The sequence below is a fragment of the Equus caballus genome, chromosome 7, assembly GCF_041296265.1.
Source record: "Equus caballus isolate H_3958 breed thoroughbred chromosome 7, TB-T2T, whole genome shotgun sequence".
NCBI lineage: Eukaryota > Metazoa > Chordata > Mammalia > Perissodactyla > Equidae > Equus > Equus caballus.
In genome coordinates, this window is record NC_091690.1 from 18,040,685 (window position 1) to 18,061,716 (window position 21,032).

General features: G+C 36.1%; 1 protein-coding gene across 12 annotated transcripts in view; it reads right to left on the bottom strand.

The window, feature by feature from the left end:
• Nucleotides 1–20,817, bottom strand: part of C7H11orf65 (chromosome 7 C11orf65 homolog) — an 84,862-nt gene extending 64,045 nt beyond the window's left edge. For 2 of the 12 annotated variants that reach the window (XM_070273587.1, XM_070273590.1), the window contains exons 1-2: nt 20,518–20,612; nt 14,944–15,053 (exon numbers count right to left, since the gene is read on the bottom strand). The gene's annotated coding sequence lies outside the window, so the exon portion shown is untranslated. Of the gene's footprint in view, nt 1–14,943; nt 15,054–20,517 lie in introns of those variants that run through there. The other 10 variants (XM_023644747.2, XM_001499508.5, XM_070273586.1 and 7 more) reach the window with 10 other exon arrangements.
• Between the last annotated feature and the right edge of the window lie 215 nt (nt 20,818–21,032).

The following is a 21,032-nucleotide window of genomic DNA, read 5'->3' on the forward strand; positions in this document are numbered from 1 at the left end:
TCATCACAATACAGGCACACCTTAACAAATAAGAAAAATCCCAAATAAGCAATCTCAAACTACACCTAACTGAATTAGAGAAAGAAGAACAAACAAAGCCCAAAGTCAGCAGAAGGAGAGAAATAATAAAAAATTGGAGCAGAAATAAATGCTATTTAATCAAAAAAGGCAGTAGAAAGGATCAATGACACAGAGAGCTGGTTCTTTGAGAAGATAAATAAAATTGCCAAACCCCTAGCTATACTTACAAAGAAAAAAAGAGAGAAAGCTCAAATAAAATCAGAAATGAAAATGGAGAAATAACAACAGACTCCACAGAAATACAATGGATTATAAGAGAATACTATGAAAAACTATATACCAACAAAATGGATAACCTAGAGGAAATGGATAAATTCTTAGACTCTTACAATCTTGAAAAGCTAAGTCAAAAAGAAGCAGACAATCTGAACAGACCAATCACAAGGAAAGAGATTGAAACTGCAACGAAAAGCATCCCAAAGAATAAAACCCAAGGACCAGATGGCTTTCCTGAGGAATTCTAACAAACTTTCAAGGAGGATTTAATACGTATACTTTTCAAGCTATTCCAAAAATTAGGGAGGATGGAATACTCCCTAACACATTCTACAAGGCCAACATCACTCTGATACCAAACCCTGACAAGGACAGCAAGAAAAAGGAGAACTACAGGCCAATATCACTGATGAACATAGATGTAAAATGTTGGCGACCCGAATTCAGCAATACATCAAAAGGATCATACATCATGATCAAGTGGGATTCATACCAGGGAAACAGGGATGGTTCAACATCCACAAATCAATCAACATGATACACCACATCAACATATTGAGGAATAAAAACCACATGATCATCTCAACAGATGCAGAGAAAGCACTTGAAAAGATCCAACAGCCATTTATGATAAAAACTCACAACAAAATGGGGATAGAAGGAAAGTACCTCAACATAATAAAGGCCATATATGACAAACCCACAGCCAACATCATACTCAATGGGCAAAAACTGAGTGCCATCCCCCTGAAAACAGGGATGAGACAAGGATGCCTTCTATCACCACTCTTATTCAAGATAGTATTGGAGGTTTTGGCCAGAGCAATTAGGCAAGAGAAAGGAATAAAAGGAATCCAAATAGGAAGGGAAGAAGTGAAACTCTAGCTGTTTGCAGACAACAGGATCTTATATATAGAAAACCCTAAAGAATCCATTGGAAAACTTTTAGAAATAATCAACAACTACAACAAAGTTGCAGGGTACAAAATCAAGTTACATAAATCAGTAGCATTTCTACACTCTAATAACGAACTAACAGAAAAAGAACTCAAGAACACAATACCATTCACAATTGCAACAAAAAGAATAAAACACCTTAGGGTGAACTTAACTAAGGAAGTGAAAAACCTATGCAACGAAAACTACAAGACTTTCCTGAAGGAAATTGATGATGACATAAAGAGATGGAAAGACATTCCATGCACATGGATTGGAAGAATAAACAACGTTAAAATGTCCATACTACCTAAAGCAATCTACAAATTCAATGCAATCCCAATGACATTCTTTACAGAAATAGAACAAAGAATCCTAAAATTCATATGCGGCAACAAAAGACCCCAAACTGCTAAAGCAATCCTGAGAAAAAAGAACAAAGCTGGAGGCATCACAATCCCTGACTTCAAAACATACTACAAAGCTACAATAATTAAAACAGCATGGTACTGGTACAAAAACAGATGCACAGATCAATGGAACAGAATTGAAAGCCCAGAAATAAAACCACACATCTACGGACAGCTAATCTTTGACAAAGGAGCTGAGGGCATACATTGGACAAAAGAAAGTCTTTTCAACAAATGGTGCTGGGAAAACTGGACAGTCACATGCGAAAGAATGAAAATTGACCATTCTTTTTCACCATTCACAAAAATAAACTCAAAATGGATCAATAAGCTAAAGGTAAGACCTGAAACCATAAGGCTTCTAGAAGAAAATACAGGCAGTACATTCTTTGACATTGGTATTAAAAGGATCTTTTCAGAGACCATGTCTTCTCAGACAAGGGAAACAATAGAAAGAATAAACAAATGGGACTTTATCAGACTAAAGCACTTCTTCAAGGCAAAGGAAAACAGGATTGAAACAAAAAAACAACCCACTAATTGGGAAAAAATATTTGCAAGTCATATATCCGACAAAGGGTTAATCTCCATACTATATAAAGAACTCACACAAATCAACAACAAATAATCAAACAACCCGATCAAAAAATAGGCAGGAGACATGAACAGACATTTCTCCAAAGAAGATATACGGATGGCCAATAGGCATATGAAAAGATGTTCATCATCACTGATCATCAGGGAAATGCAAATCAAAACTACACTAAGACATCACCTTATACCCATTAGAATGGCAAAAATAACCAAAACAAAAAGTGACAAATGTTGGAGAGGTTGTGGAGAAAAACAAACCCTCATACACTGCTGGTGGGAATGCAAACTGGTGTAGCCACTATGGAAAACAGTATGGAGATTTATCAAAAAATTAAAAATAGAAATACCATATGACCCAGCCATCCCACTACTGGGTATGTATTCAAAGAACCTGAAATCAGCAATTCCAAAAGTCCCATGCACCCCTATGTTCATTGCAGCATTATTTACAATAGCCAAGACATGGAAGAAACCTAAGTGCCCATCAACTGATGATTGGATAAAGAAGATGTGGTATATATATATACCATGGAATACTACTCAGCCATAAAAAAGAGTAAAATCATCCCATTCACAACAGAATGGATGGAACTTGAGGGAATTATGTTAAGTGATATAAGCCAGATAGAGAAAGACAATCTCTATATGACTGCACTCATATGTGGAAGTTAATCATGTAGACAAAGAGAACAGATTAGTGGCTACCAGGGAAAAGACGGGGGTAGGGGGTGGGCACAAAGGGTGAAGTGGTGCACCTAAAACACGACTGACAAACGATAATGTACAACTGAAATTTCACAAGGTTGTAAACTATCATAAAATCAATGAAAATTAAAAAAAAAAAATTGAGGGAGAAAGTAAGACATCCCCAGATAAAAGCTGAGGGAGTTTGCTACCACTAGACCTGCTCTGCAAGAAATGCTCAAGGGAATTGTGCAGGGTAAAATAAAAAGACACTTGACAGTAACACTAAGCTGTATGAAGAAATAAAGATTTTAATAAAGGTAAATACATGAGCAATTATAAAAGCCAGTATTATCATAACAATGGTCTGTAACTCTACTTTTTTTTGTTTTATACATGATTTAAGAGAATAATATGCTTTAAAAAATTATTAGTCTAAAACTAGTATTATTGTAACTTTGGTTTGTAATTCCACATGCTATTTTCTATATAATTTAAGAGACAAATACATTTAAAAGAATTAGTAGACTATGTTTTGGGATACACAATGTATAAAGATGTAATTTTGTGACATCAACAATCAAAAGGCATTTGGATGGAGCTGTAAAGGAGAGTTTTTGTAGGTTATTGAAGTTAAGCTGGTATAATTTCACATTGGAGTATTACAACTTTGGGATCTTAAATGTAATCCCCATGGCAACCACAAAGGAAATAAGAAAAGGATTTAAATGTTTTACTATAAAAAACTAACAAACACAAGAGAAGATAGTAATGCAGGAAATAATGGACAAACAAGCTATGGGGCATACAAAAAACAAAGAGCAAAATGACAGAAGTAAGGTCCTCTTTATCACTAATTACTTGAAATGTAAACGGTTTAAACTCTCCAATCAGAATACAAGGATTGGCTGAATGGATACAAATACAAGATCCAACTATATGCTGTCTACAACAGACTCACTTTAGATCCAAAGACACAAATATACTGAAAGTGAAAGAATGGAAAAAGATATACCATGCAAATAGTAACCAAAAGAGAGGAGGGGTGGATATTTTATATCAGACTTCAAATGAAAAAAGTTTATAAGATACAAAGAAGGACATTATATATTAACAAAAATCTCAACAGACCATGAAGATATAACAATTACAAACATTTATGCATCTAATAACAGACCAGCAAAATATATGAAGCAAAAGGTGACAGAATTGAAGGGAGGAACAGACATATTTATATGTCATAGACATATATGGCTACTATAACAGTTGGAGACTTCAATAACCTACTCTTAATAATGGGTAAGACAACCACACAGAAGATAAATAAGGAAACAGAGGACTTGAAAACATAATAAATCAACTCAATCTAACAGACATATATAGAACAGTCTAACAAAGAACAGCAGTACTCACATTCTTCTCAAGCGCACATGGAACATTTTCTAAGACAGAGTATATTATAGGCCACAAATTAAGTCTCAAAATATTTTAAAAGACAGATATCATACAAAGTATCTTCTTCAAGCACAATGACATGAAGTTAGAAATCAACAACAGAGGTAAAACTGAAAAGTTTCCATGCTTGTAAAAATTAAACAATGTACTCTTAAATAACTAATGGATCAAAGAAGAAATCACTTAGGAAATTAGAAAATACTTAGAGATAAATAGAAACTAAAATACAACATACCAAAACTTATGGGGTGCAGCAAAAGCAGTCTTAAGAGGAAAACTTATAGCTATATACATACTTACCTTAAAAAACAAGAAAGATCTCAAATCAACAACCTAAATTTATAACTTAAGGAAATAGTAAAAGAAGAACAAACTAAACCCAAACTAGCATAAGGAAGGCGATTAGAGCAGAGATGAAAGAGAGAACAGAAAAACAATAGAGTAAATCAATGAAATCAAAGCTGGTTCTTTTAAAAGATCAACAAAATTGGCAAATCTTTAGCTAGATAGACCAAGAAAAAAATTACTACAATAAGAAATGAAAGTAGGTCAACACCACTGATTCCAAAGAAATAAAAAGTATTATAAGAGAGTACTATGAACAATTATGTACCAACAAATTTAATAACCTAGATAAAATTGACAAATTCCTAGAAACACAAAATCTACTGAGACTAAGTCACAAGGAAATAGAACATATGAATAAACCTATAACTAGTAAGGAGATTGAATCAGTAATCAAAAATATCCCAACAAATAAAAGCCCTGGATCTGCTACCTTTACTGGTTAATTCTATGAAAGATTTAAAGAAGAACTAATACCAATCCTTCTCAAACAATTTCAAAAAACTGAATAGCAGGGAACACATCCTGACTCATTCTATGAGGCCAGAATTACCCTATACCAAAACCAGACAAAGACACTACAAGAAAAGAAAACTACAGACCAATATTCCTATGAACATCGACACAAAAATCCCCAACAAAATACTACCAAACCAAGTTCAGCAGAATATTAAAAGGATTATACACCATGAACAAATGAGATTTATTCCTGGAACGCAAAGATGGTTCAATATACAAATCTCAATCAATGTAATATGCCACACTAACAGAAAAAAAAGACATGCACAATCATCTAAATTGGTGCAGAATAGTATTTGACATCATCATCATGACTCTTTCAGCATAAAAACACTCAACAAACCAGGAATAGAATGAAACTGCCTCAACATGATAAAAGCCATATGTGAAAACCCCACAACAAACATCATACTCAGTGGTAAAAGGCTGAAAGTTTTTCCTCTAGGATCAGGAACAAGGCAAGGATGTTCACTTTCACTGCTTCTATTCAACATAGTACTGGAAGTTCTAGCCAGAGCAATTAGGCAAGAAAGGGAAATAAAAGACAGTCAAATTAGAAAGGAAAGAATAAAATTATCTCTGTTCTCAGATAATATGATCTTATATGTAGAAAATCCTAATTATTCCACAAAAAAACTTTTAGAACTAATAAATGAATTCAGCAAAGTAGTAGGATACAAAGTCATCACACAGAAGTCAGTTGCATTTCTACACAACAACAATGATCAGGGGCTGGACCAGTGGCATGGTGGTTAAGTTCGCATGCTCTGCTTCAGCACCCTGGGGTTCACAGGTTTAGATCCTAGGTATGGACCTACACATCACTCATCAAGCCATGCTGTGGCAGCATCTCACATACAAAATAGACAAAGATTGGCAGAGATGCTATCTCAGGGCCAATCTTCCTCAAAAAAAAAAAAATAACAATCTGAAAAAGAAATTATTATCTACAACCATACCATCCTAAAAGCACCCGATCTCATCTGAAAAATTACAAAAACAATTCTATATACAATAGCATCAAATAGAATAAAATACTTAGGAATTACTTTTACCAAGGAGGTGAAAGACTTGTACAATGAAAACTACAATACACTGCTGAATGAAATTAAAGAAGAGATAAATAAATGGAAATATATCTCATGTTCATAGATTGGGAGACAATATTTTTAAGATGTCAATACTACCCAAAGCGACCCACATATCCAATGTAATCTCTATCAAAATCCCAAAGACATTATTTTGTAGAAATAGAAAAGCCCACTCTAAAATTCCTATGGAATCTCAAGGGACCTAGAATAGCCAATGCAATCTTAAAAAAGAACAGGGGCCAGCCTGGTGGTGCAGCGGCTAAGTTCACACATTCCACTTCGGTGGCCTGGGGCTCACTGGTTCAGATCCTGGGTGCGGACATGGTACTGCTCAGCAAGCCACCCTGTGGTAGGCATCCCACATATAAAGTGGAGGGAGATGGGCACAGATGTTAGCTCAGGGCCAGTCTTCCTCAGCAAAAAGAGGAAGATTGGCAGCAGATGTTAGGTCAGGGTTAATCTTCGAAAAAAAAGGGAACAACAACAAAGCTGGGGGACCACACTTCCTGATTTTAAAACTTATTACAAAGCTACAGTACTCAAAACAATGTGGCACTAGCATAAAGACTGACACACAGACCAATGGAATAGAATAGAGAGTCCAGGAATAAAACCTCATATATATGGTCAAATGATTTTCCACATGGGTGCCAAGACATTCAACAGAGGAAGGACAGTCTTTTCAACAAATGATGCTGAGAAAATTGGATATCTACAAGCAAGAGAATGAAGTTTGAACCTTATCTAACACTATATATAAAAACTAATTCAAAATAGATCAAAGACATAAATGTAAGACATAAAACTCTTAGAAGAAAACATAGGGCTTCACAACACTGGATTTGGCAATGATTTCTTGGACATACCAAATGAATAGGCAACAGAAGAAAAAAAAATTGGGCTTCATGAAAATTAAAAATTCTGTGCATCAAAAGACACTATCACCAGAGTAAAAAGACAACCCACAGAATGAGAGAAAACATTTGCAAATCATATATCTTTTATTAAAAATTATTTCATTGAGGTCATATTGACTTATAAAATTACGTAAATTTCAGGCATACATTATTATATTTCAGTTTCTGTGTAGACTGCATCACGTTGACTACCAATAGTCTAGTTTTTTCTGTCACCATACATATGTGTCCCTTTACCTCTTTTGCCCTCCCCCCACCTGCAAATCACATATCTGATAAGGGTTTAATATCTAGAACGTAAGGAGAACTCCTAAAATTCGACAACAACAAAAAAAAACCTGATTTAAAGTGGACAAAATAGGTATTTCTCCAAAGAAGATACACAAATAGCCAATAATTATATAAAAAGTCATTCAAGATCACTAATCATGAGAGAGATGCAAATCTAAACTACAATGAGATACCATCTCACACCCATTAGGATGGTTACTATCAAAAAGAAACAAAAAAATAAAACCCAGAAAATAAGAAATGTTGTAAGAATGTGGAGAAATTGGAACTCACGTGCACTGTTGGTGGGAATGTAAAAATGGTTTAGCTGCCATGGAAAAGAATATGATGATTCCTCAAAAAACTAAAAATAGAATTACCATATGATCCAGTAATTCCCCTTCTGGGTATACACCAAAGGAATTGAAAGTAGGGTCTCAAAGGGATATTTGTACACCCAAGTTCATAGCATCATTATTCATAATGACTAAACACAGAAACAACCCAAGAGTCCATTAATGGATGAACAGATAAACAAAATGTGGTGTACATATACAATGGAATATTATTCAGCCATTAAAAGGAAGGAAATCTCACATATACTACACCATGGATGAACCTTGAGGATATTACACTAAGTAATATAATCCAATCACAAAAAGATAAATACTGTATGATTCCACTTATATGAGATACTTATAGTAATCAAAATCATGGAGACTAAAGTAGAAGGGTGATTGCCAGTGGCATGAATGGAGTATGGGGAGTGGGGATATTGTTTAATAGGTATAGAGTTTCAGTTTTACAAAATGAAAAGAATTAATGGAGATTGATGGTGGTGATGGTTATACAACACTATGAATGTATTTAATATCGCTGAGCTGTACATTTAAAACGGTTAAGCTGGTAAATTTTATGTGTATTTTACCACACATAAAAAAAGTTACAGGAAGCTAAATTCTTATTTATGCTGCTTAAATGTTTATTATCCCAAAAAGGATCTCATTAAAATCGAATGATTGATTAGGTCAATAATGAAACTGTTCCAATATTGCTCCAGTGTTATCAGAAAAGTTTAATCCAAGAATTTTCTTTGTCTAGGTTGTATAAATTATGTACAGTTATATTCATTTTCAGTATACATAATGAAAGGAAATACAAGCCATACATAAGATTTGCACATAACCTATTGATTTTGTAGTCTTCTTACACATAACCATAAAAGGAAGACTATTGAACTGAAAGACTGTAGAAGTGTTTTAGTTTTAATTCACAGTGCTACTTAATGTAACCTTGGACAAATAGCTTAACATCTTTAGGTTTCAGTTTCATTACTTATAAAATAAAAGCACTGCAATAAACTAACTCCAAAGGCACTTTCAGTTTCACAATTTTATGAGTTTACATTATAAAGGATTCACTGCTCCAGCAGTCAAATATAAAGGGAAAAAAGGTCCTGTACTGAACACAGGGAGAAACATGGATTTTACTTAATCTCAGAGTTATTAATACTTCACAGTCTAAAATAATGTCACTCATTACATTTACAACAGCACTATGGTTCTGCATGCTTTATCACAGTCTAAACTAAGTGAATATATTTGCTTAAAATTTAAAATTTCTGAACTGTTGCTTGTAAAATGCTAAATGTATAAGGGTTTAGAAATTCCAAAACTCTGAAGTATTTATATATAACACACATCTACTAATATGTGCATTATCTTTAGAGAGACAGAGAGACAGGGACCAAACAGAAAAACTCTCTAAAGGATATGCAATATATAGGAAAAATGAAAGAAAAACCTATTTATATATTTTCTTTAAGTTATTTTCTCTCTTTTGATGTTTAAAATTATTTGCAAGCATAAAACTAAAGTTGTTCTCTTCCTGTATATATTGTTGACATTTTTAAGAGTAGGGACAAAGTGCTCTACGAAAAAATGTATAACATTTTTCTTTGTCTTCAAATAGCTTTAATAATACAGGAGACATAGGGATATAGGTTAAGTCTGTAGGTCTGAATTAAGACAGGTCGGGGTTTAAATCTTAACAAATTCTACCTCATACTTAGCTGCATGATCTTGTATAAGTTATTTAACTTATTCAAACTTCAGTTTCCTCATCTGTAAAATATGCAGACTCATAGTACCTATCTTACAGGATTATCAGGGTTGAATCAGATAATACAGGTAAAGCATTCAGTACAGTTTCTGGCCCACCATAACCACTCAATAAGTTGTATCTATTAGGATACTACAAACTATTTCAAAAGTAAAAACACTTTACTTTTGTACATTATTCTGGTTTAAAAACTGCTGTAACTGAGCATTTTAACCACAACTGTTCTCATAATTTACAAATAACTATTAGCACAAACAATAGCATGGAATGATATTTGGGGCTTAAAAGATTTGTTAATTTTGATCAAAGGATAGTATTTTGAAATATACTCTTTTTAGCCAGCAGGTGGAGAAGGAAAGAAGTATAATTTATCTGTATATTTCAGGACACTTCAGGAAAAAAAAGTTTTCCTTGTGAATAGTGTGATAACCAGTCTTAATAATTTTTAAGGGACTATTCCTATTTCTATTATTAAAAGAGATAGAGAAGATAATTTTGCCATCTGAGATTTATCATAACTTCAAAAATCATATCAAAATTTCAACTTTGAAATGTAAGGAAAAAGTAGAAAAGTAATTATACTGAATTTTGAAATATGGTAGTCACCTCAGTTCATTACTCTTATGTTTTCCTGTCCATGTTCTTTTTCAATGGTCAACATACAGAATACAGCTATTTGGTTATTCACAAATAACCACAGAATTAGGGCAATATTTAAACAGCATTAGAAAAATACGTAAATATCATTCCCTACTTAACATCTCACTACTGTTTAAAATCCAAAATTATTCATAGTATTGTCTAGATTTATATACCTTTAAATTTATTATGTAAATAAGACACAAATACATTCTTGGAGCAAAAAATTCAAATATAGTATAACGGTAAAAAGTGAAAATCTTCCATATCCATTTCTTCTAGCCCAGTTCTCCCTTCAAAAGTTATCTTTATCTCTGTTAGTAGATGTGATTCTTCCAGATCTTTTCTTATATATTAAAAAATTTTAAATGTATATCTATACACACAACCATATATTATAGTATACATATACACACATACATACATATACCATGCAGGTTTGTTTGTTTCCATTAAGGTGATGAAACTATAAATAGTTTCTTCTTTATTTACTTAACAATATGTATTGGAGACTCTTCCATCTTTATACATATAGATTCCTAAGTATGGATATGTCATATTCCTAAGTATGTCAGTGTACATCAGTATTCCTAAGTATGGATATGTCATAATTTATTTTCTCTTTATTATTGGACATTCAGACTGTTTCTACATTTTTGCTGTTACAATTACAAAGTTAATATCCTTATGCATATATTTGAGTACGTGTGCAACTATTTTTGTTGGATAGATTTTTAGAAATGGAATTGCTGTGACAAAAGGTATGCACATACATATTTGCATTGTCTCTCTCCGGAAGGTGATACAAGAAACTGCTAACAGTGATAGTCTCTGGGGAGGGACCAGGGGGACTAAGGGACCTGAGTTAGGAACGAAAAGGAGATTTTATGCCAGTATACTCTTTCACACCGTGATTTTAGTTTTACGATGTGCATGTAGTTCAGATATATATAACTTCACACAAAAAAGAACAGAGTATGCACATTGAAATTTTCACACTGCCATATTGTCCTCAAAAACACTGGTCAATTTATCATCTCAATAGATGCAGAGAAAGCATTCGACAAAATCCAACATCCATTTATGATAAAAACCCTCAATAAAATAGGTATAGAAGGAAAGTACCTCAACATAATAAAGGCCATATACGACAGACCCACAGCCAACATCATACTCAACGGACAAAAACTGAAACCCATCCCTCTCAGAACAGGAACAAGACAAGGGTGCCCACTTTCACCACTCTTATTCAACATAGTACTGGAGGTTTTGGCCAGAGCAATTCGGCAGGAAAAAGAAATAAAAGGAATCCAAATAGGCAACAAAGAAGTAAAACTCTCGCTGTTTGCAGATGACATGATCTTATATATAGAAAACCCCAAAGAATCCATTGGAAAACTATTAGAAACAATCAACAACTACAGCAAAGTTGCAGGGAATAAAATCAACATACATAAATCAGTAGCATTTCTATATGCTAACAATGAACTAACAGAAAAAGATCTCAAGAACTCAATTCCATTCACGATCGCAACAAAAAGAATAAAATACCTTGGGATAAATTTAACCAAGGAAGTGAAAGATCTATACAACGAAAACTATAAGACCTTCTTGAAAGAAGTTGAAGACTACATAAAGAGATGGAAAGACATTCCATACCCACGGATTGGAAGAATAAACATAGTTAAAATGTCCATACTACCTAAAGCAATCTACAGATTCAACACTATCCCAATCAGAATCCCAATGTCATTCTTTACAGAAATTGAACAAAGAATCCTAAAATTCATATGCGGCAACAAAAGACCCCGAATTGCTAAAGCAATCCTGAGAAAGAAGAACAAAGCTGGAGGCATCACAATCCCTGACTTCAAAACATACTGCAAAGCTACAGTAATCAAAACAGCATGGTACTGGTACAAAAACAGATGCACAGATCAATGGAACAGAATTGAAAGCCCAGAAATAAAACCACACATCTATGGACAGCTAACCATTGACAAAGGAGCTGAGGGCATACATTGGACAAAAGAAGGTCTCTTCAACAAATGGTGCTGGGAAAACTGGACAGCCACATGTAAAAGAATGAAAATCAACCATTCTTTTTCACCATTTACTAAAATAAACTCAAAATGGATGAAAGACCTAAAGATTAGGCCAAAAACAATAAGTCTTCTGGAAGAGAATATCGGCAGTACACTCTTTGACATCAGCTTCAAAAGAATCTTTTCGGACACCATAACCCCTCACATGAGGGAAACAAGAGAAAGAATAAACAAATGGGACTTCATCAGACTAAAGAGCTTCTTCAAGGCAAGGGAAAACAGGATTGAAACAAAAAAACAGCTCACTAATTGGGAAAAAATATTCACAAGTTATTTATCCGACAAAGGCTTAATCTCCATAATATACAAAGAACTCACACAACTCAACAATAAAAAATCAAACAACCCAATTACAAAATGGGCAGGGGACACGTACAGACATTTCTCCAAAGAAGATATATGGATGGCCAATAGACACATGAAAAGATGCTCATCATCACTAATCATCAGGGAAATGCAAATCAAAACTACACTAAGATATCACCTTACACCTGTTAGAATGGCAAAAATATCCAAAACCAAGAGTGACAAATGTTGGAGAGGCTGTGGAGAAAAGGGAACCCTCATACACTGTTGGTGGGAATGCAAACTGGTGCAGCCACTATGGAAAACAGAATGGAGATTTCTCAAAAAGTTAAGAATAGAAATACCTTATGACGCAGCCATCCCACTACTGGGTATCTCTCCTAAGAACCTGAAATCAGCAATTCCAAAAGTTCCGTGCACCCCTATGTTCATCGCAGCATTATTCACAATAGCCAAGTCATGGAACCAACCTAAGTGCCCAGCAACTGATGATTGGATAAAGAAGATGTGGTATATATATATACAATGGAATACTACTCAGCCATAAAAAAGGACAAAGTCGTACCATTCACAACAACATGGATAGACCTTGAGGGTATTATGTTGAGTGAAATAAGCCCGACAGAGAAAGACGAACTCTGTATGACTCCACTCATAGGTGGTAGTTAACATGTGGACAAAGAGAACTGATCGGTGGTTGCCAGGGGAAAGGGGGGTGGGGGGGACGGCACCAGGGGTGAAGTGGTGTACCTACAACATGACTAATAATGATGTACAACTGTAATTTCACAAGGATGTTAACTTTCATAACCTTAATAAAAAAAATTGATCAATTTACACCTATAAATATTCTATGGGAGTGCTTAACTTCTAGATTTCACAATAAAAAACTAAACATAAATGGGACATTAGGACTTTTGTGGGTCTTTTAATATTCTTTCCAATAATTAAATTGTGTGATTTTTATCTCTGTTATCAATGCTTAGTGATTTGTTTTAAGGTATAAAGTGACGTACGTGCGTGTGTGTGTGTGTGTGTGTGTGTGCATGTAATAGAATAAGATAGCATTAGTGCTAATTCATGAAAATTGCATAATTTTCCCAAACACATTCTCAATTTTGCAGGTAAAAATTTAAAACTGGGTGTTAAAAGTCCCTTTGAACTGACTGTGTGAACATATCTGAACCAGTTTTATTGGGCACTTTGATTTAAATAATTTCATCCAGGCTTCCTGCACACACCTGCTACCCACTTCTCATGTGATGAAGGCTAAGGGTTGTCAAATGCTTCCAAATCAGTATTCTTATTCGTGTATTTGTTGAACATGTTTACCACCTATCTTGTCCCTCTACAATTTAAGTTCCCTCAGGACACTCTTTTTTCTTGTTTGTTGCGACAGCCTCCACTTATAGCAAGCAGTAGGTGATCAATAAATAATATTTGCTAGCTGAGTAAATTAAATAAATTATGATGCATTCATACAATAGAATCCTGTGAGAATATTAAAAGTGATGCTGTAAATGTACACAATGACATGTTTCACATCACATGTTCAATTTTTAAAGTGTATTAAACAGCTACCTGTAATAAGCTGTTTGTGTTAGCTTCTCCCTCCCCTATTCAAATGTGGGTGTGAGTGTAACTATGTATGTATGAATATGAACATTAACAGTGTGATATAACTAAGAAGGAATTAAAAATAGGTTTATTTTTGCTTACTTCTATCATGAACATATATTACTTGAATAATAAGAAGAGTTCTTAAAATTAATTTGTCACCAGCAGGAAAACAACTCATTGCCGGCTTGACCTGAAAAGTCGGCAGAAATCGGGTGGAGCAGGGGTAGGGCATAAGGGATTGGGGTGGATCTCCTGCAGGTGGATCTCTAAAGTTGTGCTACTTTGAATGTGGTCCATAGACCTATGCTAGTTTCTGAATTGCTTGTTACCAAATGAGAGAAAGAAACTGAGAGTAGTTAGAAAATTTGTAGCAATGTGACATTGCTGTGGCACACAAACACACCATTAGTGGGTTTTTTTTTTTCCCTTTCTCTAGTAATTCATTTTCATTTTATTTTACAAAAGTAATGGTCTGCAACACACTGGAAATAAATTTTAAAAAGCTACCTCATCACTGAAAATTTCTCTAAAGTTTAGTCTTGGGATCCCGCCCAGGAATTACACTCAGCTGATTTCTTGTATTGTCAATAGCATCTGCTTAACATTCTAGAAACTGGAATTTATACAGCAATACCTGATACCCCTGTGCATATGTCAGACACAACTTGTAAGGATCTTAATCTTGCTTGAGTTCTTACTGTTGCTTTAGTCTCCTTGTTTGGACTGAGCTTAGTACGGTAGGTGCTGGGGATTAAAGGCAAATTTTAACATTTCATTAATATCGTGTAGCAGTTAAAAATAGCATTTTAAATAAATATTTATTGGAGGGAATGACACAATAAGTAACAAAAGAGGCTAAAAATTCTACATATTATATTAATTCGTTATTGTTTAAACAGAAACCTGAATGAAGTGAAGTGAGTCACTCACATACCCAAAAAACTTTCTAGGCAGAGAGAACAACAAGTGTGAAGGCACTAAGATAGGAAACTGGAACAGGGAGAAGGCCAGTGTGACTGCAGCCAACCAGAGAGTAGAAAATTGGTGGAAGATAAAAGCGGAGAGGTAATGAAATCCCACATGACATAGGGCTTTCCATCGTAAAAAGTTAGAATTTTATTTTAAGTGTGATGGGAAGCTATTGGAGGGTTACACCAGAGCAGTAACATGATCTGACTTGTGTTTTTTAATTATCACTCTGAAAGGGGCAACAGAAAACAAAAAAACTAAGTTATTGCTATGGCTCAGCCATGAATAATTATACAACCGTAACTATGTAAATATTAATATTAATCCTACCAAAATGTATGTTACAACAGTAATGCCCCATAATTACATACCCTACAATAGATAATACCACCTATGATAATATGAATTTGGATATAACATGATTGGTGACTGGCTCCTGTCTCCAAAGCAGGCTTACCCTGGATATTTAATTACTTTGGAATAATTCAACCTTATATTGTGTGCAGTTAAAATTTTGAAGCTTACTTAGTGTTACGGCAGGATTTTTTTTTTAATTAGGAAGATGAGGGGAGAGGATGAGTATGTATACATATATATGTATCTTGTAGTGGTTTAGTGTGAGAGGTTTGTATTGTAGGAAGTTACCATTTAATAGCTAAATCCAAAAGAAATCAAGAACAAGTAGAATCACATGTTATTTAAAATATGGAAGTAAAAACCAAAAGAAGTGCATGTGCAATGAAGACGCTAAAACAGAGACTTGGGATAGAATGATCAGGGGTATTTTAGCCTAAGTAGTCAGGGAAGGCCTCTCTAATGAGGAGACTTTATTTTTCACAATGCAAAGAGGCAATACAGGAAAATCGTAGAAAAGGGTTCCAGGCACAGGGAACAGAAGATAAAAATGCCTCAAGATAAGGAGCTTGGCGTGTACAAGTGGCTGAAAGAAGCAGTGTCATTGGAGCTTAGAGAAAAGGCAGAACAGTGTGAGATAAGGTCGAAGAGGTAGGCAGGAGCCATACTATAATCATATGGGAAATCGACTCAGTGGTTTGGATGGGGTACTGCAGCTGGCTTGTACCGGCTCAGCAGAGCCAAAATTTAAATTTTCAAGAATTTCGTGAGCTGGTTTTTAAACACAGCCATTACTAAACATTAAATTATTTAAACTTACAATTAAACAAAGATAATAAATACTCAAAACTTATCACTTACTAATTATTTTATTATTGCAGGGGATCAGAATATACTACCCCAAAATATTCCACTTTGGCATAAGAATTATTTTGAGCTCTCTACCCTTCCCCATCTGCCTAAAAGCAGGGTATAAACTTCCCTTTGTGAAGGTGTTCCCAATCTCCTTTCCCATATCAATAGGAGGAAAATAACCATTATCACCAGAGAAATGGGTCTCCACAAACAAACCTTACTATAATAACCCTTATCTTCCATTAGTTTCCCCCATATATTTACCTTCCCACAATTTACCACCTCTGGAAGTCCAAACTCCTTTTACTTTATCTTGTCACTTCTCCACAAATTTATCACCACTTGTTAAAATGGCATATAAGCCCCTGGGTCTAACCTCCTCTTTGCGTTTTCAATTCCTTTTCTGTGAGACTCCCATGTACATGCAAAATTGAAATAGTAACATCAAATAAAATTAGTTTGCCTTTTCTCTGGTTAATCTGTCTTTTGTCAGTTCAATTTGCAGGGGTCCCAATTATAAAACCTACAAGAGTGGAGGAAAAGTTTTTCCCTCTCCTACACTATATTTTACTTCTATTTATTTCTTGAGTTTACTTATGTTTATTGCAGGGTTTCTCAACAGTGGCGTTATTGATATTTTTGGCTGGATTCTTTGTTGTGGGGCTGTCCTGTGCAAGACAGGATGTTTAGCAGAATCCCTGGACTATACCCACCACATGCCATAGCACAGTTGCGACAAGGAAAAATGTCTCCAGACATTGCCAAACGTCCACTGGAGAGCAAAATCACCCACAGCTAAGAACTACTGGTCTCTGTATGGTATCCACTGGTATCTGCACAGTGAAAATACTATATGTTACGGTGCACTACTGCACATTTCTCCCCAATACCTGAGGCCATGTTGGTAGCTTGAAATTGGCCATGGTGGGAGTAATTACATCATAGATACTAACAAACACTACAAATCAGGGCTTGACTTATTGTTTTGTTGGTTGTCCAGGTTTAAGAAAGTGGTGGTGAAAATGTTAATGCAGACTAAACTTATAAATGTGTTGTGCATCGTATCATTACATTATGAATAACACAAAATACTGACAAAATATCTTTCAGAATTAAAACTGATTCAGAAATGAGTCAGTCATATCACTGAGGAATGACGAAGTTCTATATATTTCAAGAAAGAGAATGTGTCCAATTGTGTCACATGCTGCTGGAGGGTCAACTAAATGGAAAATAAAGAATTACATTTGGCCAGATAAAGTCACTTGTAACCTTGATAAGTCCTGTTTTCAGTGGCATAGAAAGGAAGAAAGACTGGGACGGGTTGAGGAAGCGGGAAAGTTGAGACAGTGAGTACAGTAACAATTCCTTGGAATGCTGTAAGGGAGCAGAGATGGGTGATAGCTGGAGGACAGGAATGGATTCAAAGAACTTTTTTTTTTTTTAATGTGGGAGACATTAAGGCATATTAAGATGTTGTTAGGTATGATCCAGTAGTGAGGGAGAAATTAAAGGTGCAAGAGAGGGGTAAATTGAAGGGTAAAAGTCTTTGAGTAGGTTTAAGAGGACACAGTCCAGGGAAAAAAAGGGGGTAGGGACAGTTGCTAGCCTTGGATAAAAAACAACACACTGATCTCATCGGGTTATGATGAGGCTCCAAATAAACTAACCAATGTGAAAATACTTCATAAATTGTAAGATATTGTTAAAAATAAAAGTACAGACCCAATATGGAGTCACTCATGCTAGGCCATGTCACCAAACTGAGGCTTAATATCTAACCTAATTACAGTTTCAACCTTCCCCAAAAATGTGGTTTTAACCAGTCAGTCCAGAATTTTCTAGTCAGCACCATTGAAGTAATCTGTCATACGGGCCCTCTCCATTTCCACAAAGGAAGATGAGGTAATCTCCTAATAGACTCTTTTGTGCCCCAAAGGAAGGTGACCTCACCCCAAATAATCCTTTTTTCTGTTTTTCACTTCCTTGTCCTGCCTTTAAAACATTTCCCTCTCTGCAGCCCTTTGGAGCTCATCTCTACTTGCTAGATGAGATGCTGCCACCTTCATAAATCATTTAATAAAGCCATTTAATCTTTAAAATTTACTCAGTTGAATTCTCATTTTTTAAACAATACTAAAAAGTACTACCAAGCTGATACTGGTTCGACACAAGGTTGGCATTAGGGAAGCCATATTGTAGAAAAGAGACCATATTGTAACTCTGAACAACCCAGCTGGATATCTCCAGGCTATACATGCTCTGTAGATTTTATGTCCTCTCCCAGCTGTGAAAAGACAATAACTTTATTCTTTTGAGTTCCCTAGGAATGTGATGACCCTGGGACAGAGATTCTGCGCTAAGATCCACGACAACTGAAAGATCTGGTGTGGCAACTTCTCGTCTGTAACACCAGAGGGTCAACTTTCCTAACCTCCTCCACTATAACCCACTGGCCTATATAACTGCTTCAAGATTCTGTGCCCCCTTTAAGACAGTTATTCTAGAAGTTAGTCCCCCTGATACTGACCCTGATATCAGTTTCCCTATATTAAATCCAGCATATACAAGGTTAAAACCAAAACACTCTTTCCCTGCTTACTCCCTGGCTTCCTGGCTCCAGAATCCACTATCTTCCATGGAGACAAACACTTCCAAGGACAAGCACCTGGATTCACTATCTCCTCCTGGCAAAGAGATACAGGCCGGTGGGAAAGCTGCTGACCAGCAAGGTTATGGGCTCTCTCCTCTCTGCCCGTAGTCTCAAGGCCAAAGACAGGCTGGTAGGAAAGCTCCAACCAGCAAGGCCATATGCTCCGCCTCCCCTAGCTAAAACCCCAAATAAAAACCCTTCCTTTTAGCTTTTCGGGAAGTTTGGGATTTCAGCGTTAGCTGCCCTCTCTCCATGCTCAGCACTGTGCAAAAATAAAATTCCTAACTTTCTTCCACTACACCCCGTGTCAGAGACTGGCTTGCTGTGCAACTGGTGAGTGAACTCACTTCAGATTCGGTATCACCCCCAACTTCCCCCTTGCTAGCAAGCTATAATGAAACCCTTTTTCTCCTACCACCTTGCCTCTCCACTGTTGGCTTGTCTTCCCTGTGAGTAAAAGACCCCCTTTTGGCAGTAACAAAATCACTGCTCAAGTAATGAAGGAAGTTTCCTGAACTCAGGTTCCACTTGCATATTCAGAAATAAAAGATTTTTATCTATCCTAAATCAATGTTAACTTTTACTATAATAGATCATGGCTCAATTGATCTATTTTTAGACTTTATGAGAAAAACCCACAAGATAAGTCTTTGGCGTCTCAGTTCCACTTTAAAAAGTTATAAAAGAATATTAAAATTAATTTGCTAGGATCGGAATCAATACTTCCTATTTTGTTTCCCCTACTAAGTTTTAGTGAATAAACTAACGTGTTTCTGATCTTTATCAGTTTGTAATTTCACTTTTCCTTTTTTCCTGTGGTCCTTTACACTCAAGACAGAAGAGAGAAAACTACTAATGTATTCCTTAAAAACTACTACCATCTACTACTAAAAGCTACTAACTACGAACATTCTCCTTTTCCTTTTCCCATCTCTAAAGAAAGAAATGAAAAGAGGGAAAACCGTTTCACGAGTAGAACACAAAAAAGTCCAGAAAAACATTAAGGTAGGTTGACACGTATTTCTCTTTCCGCCCGAAGGTGGACGAAACAGTATCTCCGCAGACGCGGGGGGAGCGGAGCCCTGTGAGCGCGCAGGAGGAGCGGCGAGCGCCTCCCCACCCGAGCGACGCGAGCTCCCACGGCGCGGACGGGCAGCGCGGGGCGGGCTGAACCCTGGGCAAGACTGTAAGGAGACGCTGGAGGCCGAATGCGGGCTTCACAGAAGGAAACGTCCGTGAGGGGTTGGGTGGGGCGCGGGGAACTCAAGGGCATGGGCCCCTTAGCGCCCTGGAACAGAGGAGGATCAGACCAGTCGCCACAGCAGCCAGCGGAACAGAAGTGTACGAGCGCGCTGGAGGGCACACCATGCCCCTCACCTGCCAGTCGCCGCTGGCCCAGCCTCTGCTTGTCTCCTCGGTAACGCCGTAGGCGGAAATGACGTAAATCTAGTTCCGTCCTGCCTTCTTAGCCCCGCCCCTCGGCGCCGTGCTTTCCTTCACTTACAACCTCTCCGAGTCCCGAGGATCCAAAACCGTAGAATGTGAAGATGGTTGGACCTGTTAGGAGCTCTCGCTGTCGTTGTCAGTGGCTTGGGGTTTTGGAAGGGAAACCACGAAGTGGTTTTCTGCGAAGTTGGGCTCAATGTGTCATAAACCCTGGTCACGTCAACCAAAGACCTGAAAGATGTCAGAGAAATATGATGAAGTCTTTTCTATTTAATTAATTTATTCATTTGTAAATAAGAAACTTGATCCTTCTAGCGAATTGACAGGTCTTGCTCAAGGTCAAAGAATAAATGACACGTGACTGCAGTTTTATGCTATTTTCTAAATTTATGCTCTTGAGCTAGTAAAGCCTAAATCACTTTTTAAGTGAAAACAGATGCCCTCTT